General features: G+C 52.0%; 1 pseudogene; it reads right to left on the reverse strand.

Annotated features, from left to right (window-relative positions):
* Positions 1-8,755: 8,755 nt before the first annotated feature.
* LOC142456579 (cofilin-1 pseudogene) lies at positions 8,756-9,521 on the reverse strand (annotated as a pseudogene).
* Between the last annotated feature and the right edge of the window lie 4,368 nt (positions 9,522-13,889).

The raw sequence follows: 13,889 nt of genomic DNA on the forward strand, positions 1-13,889 counted from the left end.
CACTCCCACCAGCGCTGCCTAAGAGTTATAGCCCTCCCCTCCCTTGCCTGCATCTGTTTGTTTGATAACTGCCACTTTCCTTAGGGCTGAGATGATGTTCCTGTGGTTTGCGCTGGCCTCTCCCCGAGTCGCTGTGAGTTGGCAGCCGCTCGATGGCAGGGAGTTTGGCTTCGGGTTGGGGCGGCGGTTGATGGCCAGCATCTTTTCACGTGTTCGTTGGCCATGGGCGTGCGTATGAGTCACGGGTGGTTTGGAACAGTCAGGATTCTTCGTCACCAGCGACAGCAGGTCAGGTAACAAAAGGGGTGTGACCTTCGCCTCTAAAGGGAAAATTGAGGGTGGGTCTCAGGCCAGGGAACCTCACCCTGCTCCAGGTTCACCCCCCCGCCCCCTGTAGCAACCCCAGCGGGAGAGAACCATCTTTTCCCAGGGGGTTCAGTACAGGTCCCAGCCACCTGCTCTCTCTCTGAACTCAGGGGAGAGGGGAGCAAGTGAGGCTGTGCTGATCCCAGAAGAAGGGGAACAGGTGCTGGGCAGGCAAAACGAACAGGTGCCCACTGCTGGCCAGTGTAAGCTAAGCCCTCAGCTCGGAGCGGGCGGCGTGAAAGCATTCGCTGTCCTTACTGTTGCTATGACGGTCAATCACAGGGAAACCTGCAGGTCACCTTTCCAAACTGAAACCCAGGCTCCGGGCTGCAGTTTCGCCAGGCCTCCCACTCCCAGATGCAGGTGGCACTCAGCCCTGCCACCCGCTCCACGCAGCTTCCCGCACACCTCGGCCTCGCCACCCCACTGACAGAGCTGCCTGACCGAAGCAGCTCTTGGAGTGGACACTGGGGCAATGGATATCACTGCACTGACATGGTCACTCAGAGAAATGTGTAGCTGCGCTGGGTCCTGGGAGGCCCTCTCTCCTCTCCTCCCATAATCCTGAGCATACCGCAGGATCCAGAAAGTCTTAGACAACCCCCGTAGCTTGGGCTTGAGCGCAGGGCCTGATGTGGGAGGCCACCAGCTCTGGGACACGTGGGCTATTCCTACTGCTTAGAGTGGCACCTAACTGCTAGTTGCCGTAGTAGAGCCTGCTCCACGTGTCCCCAAAGCCACCCTCCTCTCTCCTTAGTAGCATACTAAGATCATTTTTAAAGATCATTTTATTGGGGGTTCTTAGAACATTCCATACATCGATTGTATCAAGCATATTTGTACATATGCTGCCCATCATTTCCAAAACATGTTCTTTCTATTTGAGCCCTAGATATCAGCTCCTCTTTTTTTCCCCTTCCTCCCACACCCTCCCACCCTCGTGAATCCTTGATCAATGATATTATTATTTTATATCGTACACTGTCCGTTGTCTCCCTTCACCCACATTTCTGTTATTTGTCTCCTTGGTGGTGGGGGGGCTATAAATCCAACCTTAGGATGGGTTCTCCCTCTCTCCCCCTTCTCCCTCCCTATCCCCCTATGCTCATGATATCGCTACTCCTACCACTGTTCCCGCGGGGTTTATCTGTCCTGAATTCCACGTGTCGAAAGCTCTGATCTGTACCAATGTGTGTTCTCCGGTCTAGCCGATTTGTAAGGTAGATGTGGGTCATGGTGGTGGGAGGAGGACGCACCCAGGAACTAGAGGAATGCAGTGTGTTTCGTCGGTGCTATGCTGCACCGTGGTTGAATCACCCCTTCCTTGTAACCCTTCTGTGGGGGGATGTCCCATTGCCTACAGCTGGGCTTTGGGTCTCCACTCCAACCCCCTTGTTTGCATCAATGTAGCTGTTTACCAGATGTTCCTTCATGTGTTCACTGGCCATCTGAACGCCTCTCTCTGTAGTAGACATGATGATGTTATCGATTAAACTAGGGACTGCTTTACGATCATCACCTATCGCCTGTCACGCGCGACCCTCCCACGGCGGAAGATAAGAGGATGAACGCGACACACGACGAGACAAATTGACCAGGATCCTTCTGATAGCGTGATAAGCGGAGTTTATTGAGAGCTGCCTCTAGATCCGAGGTCAGCTATGGAAGACCCCGGGCAGGCTAAAAACCCTGCCTTATATATGCTTCGGGGTGACGGGGCTCTCTCAGATAGGCGCAAAGCTCTCCTGCGTCAAAGTCCAGACTGAGCGCATGTGTGGCATAACTTGTTATCACTAACCCTGAAGATAAGGGCGCGGTCCAGCGCCATCTTGTAATGGCGTCCACAATCGCCGCCGTGTTCAGACCTCTGCAACGCGCCTCCTTGTCTCCTTTAAGAGGTCAGGTCAGACAAAACGCACCAGGTCCGTCGTATGGCGTCCAGAAAAAAACAAACCAGCTGCCACCCAGCCCAGTGGACACTGGCTCGTCGCAGAGCAGACCTGCTCCCCAGGATTCTAAGGCTGTGACCTTCTGGAAACAGACCGCCACGCCATCCTGAGCTACCACCAACCTTTGCCGTTGGCAGCTGAGCCCAATTTGAATTCTCGGGGCAGAGTATGCAGCTGCAGACGCATCGTCCCAGCTGTCCTTCAGGGGGTGTAGCTGTGCCACTCCCTGGGGCAGGGAGATGTGTTTAGCAGGTTTGAAAGAAGATGGCTTCAAAAAGCTGTCAGCCCCCACCACACCGAGGCAAAACACTAAGGGCGTGCAGCAGAACAGCAAGGGGGGCAGAGCAAGGAAGTCCCGAGGGAATACCAAAAACAGACTTTGGGGCCAGGGCTTGGCACCCCATCAGATTGGACAGGAAAACACTCCTAAAGGTCAACAAGCAGACCTGGAACTATTTACAGGCTTTTTTTGGTCATTGTTTATTTTGTTATGTTTTCTTTTCTTGCTTTGTTTTGCACTGTCTTGCTTTGTGCATATTCTCTCTGCAGGTCTGTCTAGATAAGATAGGCGGGATAAACAATATGGAGGAGAAAACAACGGGACCCAATGGTTCTGGGGAGACATGGGAGAGGGGGAGGTGGGGAAAAGAAATGGTGTTAACAAACCCAGGGACAAGGGAACAAGTGAACCAATATTGGTGGTGAGGAGGGTGTAAGAGGCCTGGTAGGGTGTGATCAAGGGCAATGTAACTGAGAGGAATTACTGAAACCCAAATGAAGGCTAAGCATGATAGTGGGACAAGAGGAAAGTAAAAGGAAACAGAGGAAAGAACTAGGAGGCAAAGGGCATTTATAGTGGTCTAAATTCAGATAAGTTCATATGTAAATATATTTATATATGATGATGGGGAAAGAGATCTATGTGTATATATTTATAGGATTAGTATTATGGTAGCAGACGGACATTGGGCCTCTACTCAAGTACTCCTTCAATGCAAGAACACTTTGTTCTGTTAAACTGGCATTCCATGATGTTCACCTTTGCGACATGATGGCTGAAGACAACGTGGGTACATAGGTACATGTAGTGAAGAAAGCTGATGGTGCCGTACTATCAAAAGAGATAGCGTCTCTGGTCTTAAAGGCTTGAAGGTAAACAAGTGGCCGTCTAGCTGAGAAGCAAAAAGCTCACATGGAAGAAGCACACCAGCCTGTGTGATCATGAGGTATCGATGGGATCAGGTATCAGGCATCAAAGAACAAAAATCATATCATTGTGAATGAGGGGGAGTGCGGAGTGGGGACCCAAAGCCCATCTGTAGGCAACTGGACATCCCCTTACAGAAGGATTATGGGGAGGAGATGAGCCAGGCAGGGTGCAGTTTCATAGCAACTATGAAACATACAACTTTCCTCTAGTTCTTTAATGCTTCCCACCCCCACTATCACAATCCCAATTCTACCTTAAAAATCTGACTAGACCAGAGGATATACATTAGTACAAATAAGAACTGGAAACACAAGGAATCCAGGACAGATAAACCCCTCAGGACCAATAATCAGAGTGGTGATACCAGGAGGGGAAGGAGAAGGTAGGGTAGAAGGGGGGAACCGATCATAAGAATCTACCTATAACCTCCCCTCTACAGAATGGACAACAGAAAAGTAGGGGGAGACATGGAAAAGTATAAGAAATGACAAAATAATAATAATTTATGAATTATCAAGGGTTTGTGAAGGAGGGGGGCAGGGAGGGAAGGGGAAAATGAGGAGCTGATACCCAGGGCTCAAGTAGAAAGATGTTTTGAGAATAATGATGCCACAAGTGTACACATGTGCTTGACACCATGGATGGATAATGGATGGATGGATGATGGATGGATGGATGATGGATGGATGGATGGATGATGGGTGGATGGATGGATGGATGATGGGTAGATGGATGATGGGTAGATGGATGATGGATGGATGATGGATGGATGGATGGATGGATGGATGATGGATGGATGATGGGTGGATGGATAGATGGATGATGGATGGATGATAGATGGATGGATGGATGATGGATGGATGGAAGGATGGATGGATGGATGGATGATGGATGGATGGATGGATGATGGATGGATGGATGATGGATGGATGGATGGATGGATGGATGGATGGATGGATGATGGATGGATGGATGGATGATGGATGGATGGATGATGGATGGATGGATGGATGATGGATGGATGGATGATGGATGGATGGATGGATGATGGGTGGATGGATGGATGGATGGATGATGGATGGATGGATGATGGATGGATGGATGGATGATGGATGGATGGATGATGGGTGGATGGATGGATGGATGGATGATAGATGGATAGATGATGGATGGATGAAAGGATGGATGATGGATGGATGGATGATGGATGGATGGATGATGGATGAATGATGGATGGATGGATGGATGGTGGGTGGATGGATGATGGATGGATGGATGGATGATGGATGGATGGATGATGGATGGATGGATGGATGATGGATGGATGGATGATGGATGGATGGATGGATGATGGGTGGATGGATGGATGGATGGATGATGGATGGATGGATGATGGATGGATGGATGGATGATGGATGGATGGATGATGGGTGGATGGATGGATGGATGGATGATAGATGGATAGATGATGGATGGATGAAAGGATGGATGATGGATGGATGGATGATGGATGGATGGATGATGGATGAATGATGGATGGATGGATGGATGGTGGGTGGATGGATGATGGATGGCTGGATGATGGCTGGATGATAGATGGATGGATGATGGATGATGGTTGGATGGATGGATGGATGGATGAATGGATGATGGATGGATGGATGGATGGAAGGATGGATGAATGGATTGTGCTAAGAGTTGGACGAGATCCCAATAAAATGGTTTATTGGTTGATCGGTGGCAGGCCAGGCTCCTTGCTGTCTCAGGCCTTCCATCTCTTCAGAGCAAATCAGCCGGCTGCTCTAGAGCTATGACCCACAACAGGGCGAGGGCCAGAAAGCACTGGAGATGGAAGGGTCCCCCTCCCACTGGGATCCAGCTGCCCTGCCTGACACCCCAGCAGCCTGCCCTGCAGTCTGAGTCCCACCCTTCCCAGTTCTCTGGCTCCCCCAGGAAATTCAGGCCCCGCCCACTTCTCTCCTTACCTGCTCTGGGGTCCTGGTTTGTGCCTCTGGGTACATGCTTTGACCCCAAACCACCACCATTCTGCCTCATTTCGGGCTGGGGACAAGCTCCAGGTCAGCCAGAACTCTGACATGCCAGCCCCCCCCCCACCCTCCAGTGCTCTAGTCGACTACCTCCACCCAAGGACCCCGGCTACTCCCCTACCTGGCCTACCCTGCCCTGCCTGTCCATCTAACCAAGGTCTTTCCTCCAGGAAGCCTTCTCCTCAAAGCTTGTGGGCTTTGAAGACCCTACCTCTCCCTGCTCCAAATCTCGGTGGAGGAGGTGCCTGAGCCCTCCTAGGCGGCCCCTGCTGGCAGGGTGGTGGATAGCACCCTGGCACTGTCTGGTCAGTTTGAGGTTCATTGTGGAACTCCCTGCTTTTTGTAGGCAAGGTTTTCCCTTAAAGCCATGTTTCCCAGAGTGAGAAACAGCGTTCCCTGTAGAGTCTGGGGCAATTAATAAACTTCACTGCCATCAAGTCAATGCTGACTCTTGGCGATCCTATAGAACAAGGCAGAACTGCCCCCATTACTAACTTTATGGGAGAAGAAAGGCCTGTCTTTCCCCTCGGGGCGGCTGGGATGGCAGCCTAATGCATGCCCACCATGCCACCAGAGCGCCTGAGGAGCAATCCAGGGGCATTCAACAGCAGAGAGAGCTACAGTTTACCCCAGATTACAGACTGTAGTGGTCAGGGGCCTTGGGGGCGGTTCTGACTCAGGGACCATGTGCAGCAGTACAAAGTACTGCCCATACTGTGCCCATCTCACAATGGTTCTTATGTCTGAGCAGCCACTGCGTCCATCCCTAATGCCTTCCTCTTTCTCGTGCCCTTTGCTTTACCAAGGCAACGGCCTTCTCCAAGAGCTGGTCTCTCCTGACAACAGGTCCAAGACCGTGAGACAAAGTCTCGCCATCCTGGCCTCTGAGGAGCACTTGGGCTTCCTTCTGGCAGCCCAGGGCACCTGCAATGTCCACGCATCAATCCTCCTTCAGTCTCATGTCTCCCATGTCCACTGTGACACACACAGGCGAGGAGCCCCTTGGCGAATGGCAGTTTGAAACCACCAGCAGATGCGGGGGTGACAGGCCGGTTACGGGCTTTCTAATCCCATCAGCAGTGACAGTCTCACAGACCCACAGCGGGTCTCTCTGAGTCAGCATCCAGTTGTTGTTTGGGTGTCCTGGGAGGAGACTGAAAATACCAAGTGCTTCGCAGTCCTCCAGGTAATATTTTGAACGTCTGAACCAGTTATTCTCAACCTTCCAAACACCGCAACCCTTTTTATGACACTTCCTCATGTTGTGGTGACCCCCAACCATCAAATTACTTTCATTGCTACTTCATCACTGTCATTTTGCTACTGTTATCAATCGTCATGTAAACATCTGACAGGCTGGATGTATCTTCATTGTTACAAATGGAACAGAATTAAAGTATAGTGATGAATCACAACAGTAAGATGTAATGATATATTGTGAAATATTTATTTCTAATGACAAATTAGTGAAATGTGGTCTCGAAGCATGGTGCAGCATGGGTAACAGTCTTCACCTGCGTCCGGATGTGGGTGTACCTGCATGCGGGCGGACCCGCCTGGAGACGGTGGAGGAGCGGGGTCTCGGTTCCCGAGATCATCGGACATGTGTTTTCCGATGGTCTTAGGCGACCCCTGTGAAAGGGTCGTTGGATCCCTGGAGGGGTCGCGACCCACAGGTTGAGAACCGCGGCTTTGGGGGTCTTGTGCAGCCGACTCACCTAACGCTCCCGCACAAACACTTCTCCCTGCCAGGCGGGCGCTGAGCCATCTTCTCTGAAAAGGCTGAACCACGTTTGGGGCCCGACGTCCGGGAGCGCTCCCCGGAAGCCCAGGGCTCCCCGCTCCTCGTCATGCACTTGTCCACTTCCGGCCCACGGGGCGGAGACGGGGCCACGGTGGGACCTCGCCCGGGCCACCGCCGGAGCCCCTCGGCGCTTCGGAAGCCCGCTCCCGCCCTGCGAGCACCGAGAGGCTGGCGAGCGGGGCCGACGGGCCCCCAGCGCAGAGGCTCGGGCGGCTCTGGCGCCTCCTGGCGGCGGGCGGCTGCCGGCCCCGCGTGCCGAGGCCTCGCCGGGCGCACGGCGCCCCCTGCTGGCAGCGGCGGGAAGGCCCCGGCGGCCGGCGCGCGGGCGACCGCTCCGGCACTTCCGCTTCCGCTGCGGGGACCCGCCCCCAAAGGCGTGGGGCTTTAGTTGGGATGTAATACCATATACATAGACCACATCGTTCTGTACTTCAGTCACGTCCAGTAGAAGTGTGCAGTTGCTACCACAAGCCGTTTCCAACCATTCTTTTGACATCCTCTCCCTTTGGCCCCCTTTCCTCTGTTGCAGCGGTTTGGAGAGCTCCGGGTGCGCGTCCTACCATTCCACAGCTCAGCCACGCCAAGAAACGCTGTACAGCTGTCACCGTATTCAGTTCCAGCACACTCTCTTCTTCCTTGTAGTCATTGTTATCCGTGTGATTGTTATCCTTATTTTCTAGTTGTGGCAGAAACATACACAACACAACATTCTCCAATTCTACAACTTGTATAATCCAATATCATCGATTACACTTTTCCCGCTGCGCAGCGACTCTTGATAGCCTTTTCCAAATTATGCTGCCACCATTGACATCAACTCAATGACCCCTACAGACCCTTCCCCTGTGGAACCTGGTCAAGTTGGGTTTCAAAGACGGAATCTTGTGCTATCAAAGGCACAGACAATCTGAAGCGCTAGTGGTGCCTGATGGGCGCCTGAGGCGCGGGTGCTGGGAGGACTGGCCAACATAACTGAATATTATTTTAGTTAAAAACTTGATGTAAAATACGACGTGGTACCCCAAAACCCCGGAAACAGCTCTGCTGGACAGAGCATTTGTTGTACACATTTTCTCCCCCACTAAGCAAGCGTCAAGCAACTCGCTCCGAGTTAGTGCACCCAGTGGGGTTGCCTGGGAAGGTTCTCTCTCGTCAGTGATTTTTTTTTTCTTTTATTACAGGGGAGCCTTTTTATTGTCTTCTCTTTTTTTTTAATTGAAGGTTTCTCGTAGGCCCAACCAAGTGGCTGTCGTGACGGGGGGGGGGGGGCGGGGGGAGCAGCCGGAGCGGGGCGGGTCATCTTAATTTTCCACTCACACACAGTGCTAAATGAGCAAGCACAGGCTCACTACTGCAGTTAGAAGTTGGCAGCCTGGAAAAGGGGGGATGGGGAGTGGTCATTAAAAAAAATACAACCCCTTTCCCCAACTGGGGGGCCGGGGAGGGAACTTGGTCTGTTTCAACAAAGGAATCAAAGATAAGAAGCCATTTGGGAAGGCCAGAGCCATTGGGGCGGAGGGAGGTGGGCTTGTCCAGGGGTTTGGGGGGGCTGTCTGGCAACTGGGGCGAAGGGATTGCCCTCCCCCTGCTGGGGTCCCCCCAGCCTCTCCGGTCTGGCAGGAAGGGGGCAGCCTGCGGCCCCCGCAGGCAGGTCTGGGGCTGCGGGGTGCTCCTGGCAGGGGTGGAGGGGGCTCACAAGGGCTTGCCCTCCAGGGAGCTGACGGCGCTGCCCCCCAGCTTCTCGGCCAGGGTGCAGCGGTCCTTAACCTCCTCGTAGCAGTTTGCTTGTAATTCGTGTTTAATTCCCGTCAGCTTCTTGATGGCATCCTTGGAGCTGGGCCTGGATCATTTTGCTCTTAAGGGGTGCACACTCGGGGGCCCACAAGATGAACACCAGGTCCTCCTTCTTGCTCTCCTTGGTCTCGTAGGTGGCGTCGTACAGAGCAGTCCTTGTCAGGCAGCATCTTGACAAAGGTGGCGTAGGGGTCGTCCACCGTCTGGCCCACGTCCCCAACCAGGATCTCCTTGCCCTCCTCCAGGATGATCTTCTTGTCCTCGCTCAGGCAGAAGAGCACGGCCTTCTTGCGCTTCTTGACCTCCTCCGGTGTCCAGGACTTGTGCACCTTCATGTCACTGAACACCTTGATCACTCCGTCGGAGACAGCCACACCAGAGGCCGTGTTTCCGGAAGCGAGAAGAGTATGGCAGAGAGAGGAAGAGAGGATGGGAGCCACTGCAGCTGCTGCCGGGACCCGACTGAACCGTGATTTTTTCTTGAAAGCAGTTTTGCTCGAACCTCATTATTTGTGATATTTGTGATAGCCAATTTAAGAGAACAGCGAAATTTTGTTTCCTGCTCTGGAAAAATGCCACAGAAGCTGTTGTGATGCTGAACACAGGTTACAAAGGGAAAAACTGAAGTGTATGGTGGCTTTCTCATTTTAAGAAAGGTGAAATATTGATTAATGACAGACCCTGTTCCGGATTGGAAAAAATGTTGACTGATTGCATTTTGGAGTTTGTTCCACCAGGTCAGACTGTTAATCAAGCTTTCTATTTAGGGGTTCTGAAAAGATTGTGTAACAGTGTGCGACCAGAAAGGCCTTATTTGTGGCAGAAGGGGGACTGGTTTTGCCACCACAATAATGTACTGCTCACACAACCATCTTGGTGCACCAGTTTTGGGCAAAAACCCAGCATGCCTCTCTTGCCCCATGCACCCGAGTCACCTGACCTTGCTCTGGGTGACTTCTTTTTGTTTCCGCGAGGAGGGACATGAAAGGACAGCACTTGTGACAATGAAGAAAAGGTGAAGGAAAAACTGGAGGTGCTGTCAGGTATCCAAATCCAAGCAGGTAAGTTTGACAAATGTTTCCAAGAATGGGATTGCAGATTTGACAAATGTACTAAGTGTAATTGAAAGTACTTTGAAGGTGATAAGCTTATTTTAAAAAAACTTAAATACATATCTTTGAAAAAAATCGTTTTTGGGGGGTACCCCCTCATAAACTTAAATAACAAGCAGAGTAACATCTCTGTTTTGGAAGGTCTACAGTGGATTTTGGGCATCCACGGTTATCTTTAGCTTTCTGAAAACTCGGTGTTCATAACTTAAGCTCTGTAACATTCCCTCCTTGGATTTGAATTTTATTATTTACAACGAAGAAGCCAGTATGCTTCTTCTGTATGGGCTGTTTTGGTTTTTAATAGTTTCTGCTTTTCGATGGAGGTTTTACTATGCGTTGTCTAGTAACTGTTGGTTTTGCTGTTGTTTCCTCTTTGTGTTTTATGTGGTTTTCTGGGTATGAAATCCAGAGCGGCAGTAACCAGATTAAGAATGACCACGGGGCACGGCAGGGGCGGACGAGGGCAAACAAGGAGCTGAAAATAAGAACATGCTCTGAAATGGACTGTGGAGACGCTAGCACTTTTTTTTTTTAAAGAAAATCATTTTATTGGGGGCTCGTACAGCTCTTATCGTAATCCATCCATCCATCCATTGTGTCAGCACATTTGTTGCCATCATTTTCAAAATATTTTCCAATTGAGTCCTTGGTATCAGCTTCTCATTTTTCCCCTTCCCTCCCCTCCCTTCCTCTTGATAATTTATAAATTATTATCTTTTCATGTCTTACACTGACTGAAGTCTCCCTTCACCCACTTTTCCATTGTCCGTCTCCCCTGGAGGGGGTTATATGTAGATCATTGGGATCAGTTCCCCTTTTCTCTCCCTACCTTCCCCTTCTTCTCCTGGTATCACTACTCTCAATATTGGTCCTGAGGGGTTTATCTGCCCTGGATTCCCTGTTTCCAGCTTTTATCTGTACCGGTGTACATGCTCTGGTCTAGCCAGATTTTGGAGGTAGAATTTGGGGGGTAGGAAGCATTGAAGAGGAAAGTTGCATGTTTCAACGGAATAAAGCACAACTCTAGTATGAGCGAACTATTAAATTGCAATGATGAATGAACTGCAAAAGAGTAGCCAAAAAATCCAGTTTTATAATGATTACATGCCAAAATAACTTTCTGCATCTACCCAGCTCAGGAACACATTCGTCCCCCTTACTTGGTTTTGCGTTCACGTTGCAATATGGCTCTTGGAGAGCTTTCAGCCACCCCCGTGGCTTGCATTCCATCATTCTGCTCTCAGTCGGGGACTTGGGGGCACATTTAACACGCGCACACCACCGCTGCAGCTCCAGAGGTGGGAAACACCAGTCCTGGAGAGGGGACGTGTGTGGGGAAGGGCCCCGCTGGCAGGCAGAGGCTCACAGAGACACAGGTGCCCGCAGCACCTGCCAGTTTTGATGGACGCAGCCCAGTAGTGTGCCCACGTGGAAAGAAGCTCCCAGCTTCACCCAGGTCACGAGCGATGTGGCCAGGTCCCTTGGTTGGCGCCACTCAGGTAAATATAAAACAGATCAAATCCTGGTCCGTTAATGAAGAAGCTACAGGGCTGGTGGAGGCTGCGAGATGCACTGGGCCAGTTTATAGCGGCCACCGCCAGAGGAGGAGGCGTGCTGAAGACGTGCTTCTGGAAGGCAGACTTACTAGCACCTAATCCACTTGGAGTCTGTCCACACGCATCTTTCAGGTTTGTCCCACACTTCTGGGGGCACTTGAGTCAACGGGAGCGAGTGCTTATAGAGCTGAAGGAAGCTTCCATCCCCCAGGCTGCCTGCAAGGAGACAGAGCTGCTCCAGGGAGTGGGGCCCACGGGGAAGGAGGTTGGGGGAGCCCTAAGGCCAGTGCCCCATCTGTTGGTGGGGTTAATTCTCAATGATGGGACAGCCAGATGCATGGTTTTTCCCTGCTCCCTTCAGGGAATCAACATGTTGTTGGCACCCTTGTTAGGCACTAGGTCTTGGAAGCACTCCTGATTCTCCAGCCCCAGGGAGAGGTTCCAGCTCTTTTGAAAATAAACGTCTTTGTGGCACATGGACACGTGCACACAGGGGGAGGGGCTCCTATGTGTAATGTTACCTCTAACATGGAATCTGGTCGGAAACCGAGTTCTAAGTTGTGTGCCAACAAACCCTACAAAGACTGACTCCGGAGGTTGGGGAGGGGGGATGTCAGGTGGACCGCCCTCTCCAGGTCCTAAAAGCCGTTTGCTCTGGGCTTAGCTGGATAGCTCCCAGGACCCCACGTTCCTGTGACGCTCTCTCTAGAACCAAGGAAGAAAAGGGCGGCAACCGAGGACCACTCGCGGAAACCGGTCAGTGTCTGGTGTCCGAGGCTCCGGTGAGCCGAGGGAGTCATTTTCTTTTGGACAGTGTGGCAACAGGTTCCTCGTTCTGGGGGGGCCTTGTGCCAAAGCGGGGGGATACTGGAGAATGCATCAGTGAAGAAAAAGGGAGTCTGGGGTATGTGTGGTGAGCCAGGAGGAGGAAACAGCGAGAGTTGTGGAGGCGAGAACATTCGTCCTCAGGAGAGCTATTCCTTTGGAGGAAATCAAGCTGCGGTAGATGAGGCCATTGGAGGAACACTGGTCCACCCTGCCACCTGGTGGGCACCAAGGGCAAACACAACAGGGGGAGGGGAGCCGGAGCAGCCTGGAGTTGGTGGGTCCAACTCGGGGAAAGGGGCCCTTGGCTCTGCGGGACAGCACTGCCTGGGAATTCCAGGCCAAGTGGGTCTCCTGCGTCCAGCATTCGCTGACGGGGTCTAGGTCTGAGCTGGAAAGAAAAACCTGTGTCTGGGGAAACCAGGTTGGCTGATCCACTTGGGGACTGAGGTAGGCAGCAAAACCCCCAAACCACTCTGGCCCCCTGTGGATACCGACTCCCCGTGACCCTGTAGGACAGGACCCAAGGGAGAAGGCTGTGTTTACAGGGGTGGAGAGCCCCCATCTTGTTCCTGCGGCAGCAGGCACCTCAATCCCAGGAAGGGCAGGGCTCTGGAGGAGGGACTTAATACTGGCTTCCAGAATGATCTAGTCATTGCCTTCCAAGAGCTTGAGCAGAGCTCAAGCTCTACTGCTCCCAAGACACGGGAAGGGGGCTTAAAAAAAAAATCGCCAGCTAATTGTTGAGGTTCTTAGCATCTTATTGATCAAGGCCCAGCCACTCGCCAAGGTGTATACACATTTTATTTTTTTTAGAAAAAGTTTACAGTTTTTGTTGTACACAATTATGAAGAGGGTATAGCCAGAGGCGGCATGTCCTGTTGGCGGAGGTACCTACTAGGTCGTCACAACGCGAGGTGGCGGGGAGGGCGAGGGCAGGGGCAAAGCGGTCAGAAGCGTAGGTGTCAATGGAGGGCTTAGAAGTCCCGGCTGCCTCTTCAAGTCTCAACCAAGTACCAGCTACCACCAGCAACGCATGACCATTCCCTCCCAAGCCCACAGCAGAGCGGCAGGGGCGAGGCCCCGCCTCAGGTAAGCGGAGACCCTCCCGCCACACCTTAGGGTCCCACCCCTCAGGTCCTCACGGAAGCCGGAGAAAAGCGTGAACACAGATCCCGAAGACCCCCGAAGTGTCGTTCTTGGCGCCCAAATGATTTGGTTTCAG

The sequence above is a fragment of the Tenrec ecaudatus genome, chromosome 9 (genome assembly GCF_050624435.1).
Source record: "Tenrec ecaudatus isolate mTenEca1 chromosome 9, mTenEca1.hap1, whole genome shotgun sequence".
NCBI lineage: Eukaryota > Metazoa > Chordata > Mammalia > Afrosoricida > Tenrecidae > Tenrec > Tenrec ecaudatus.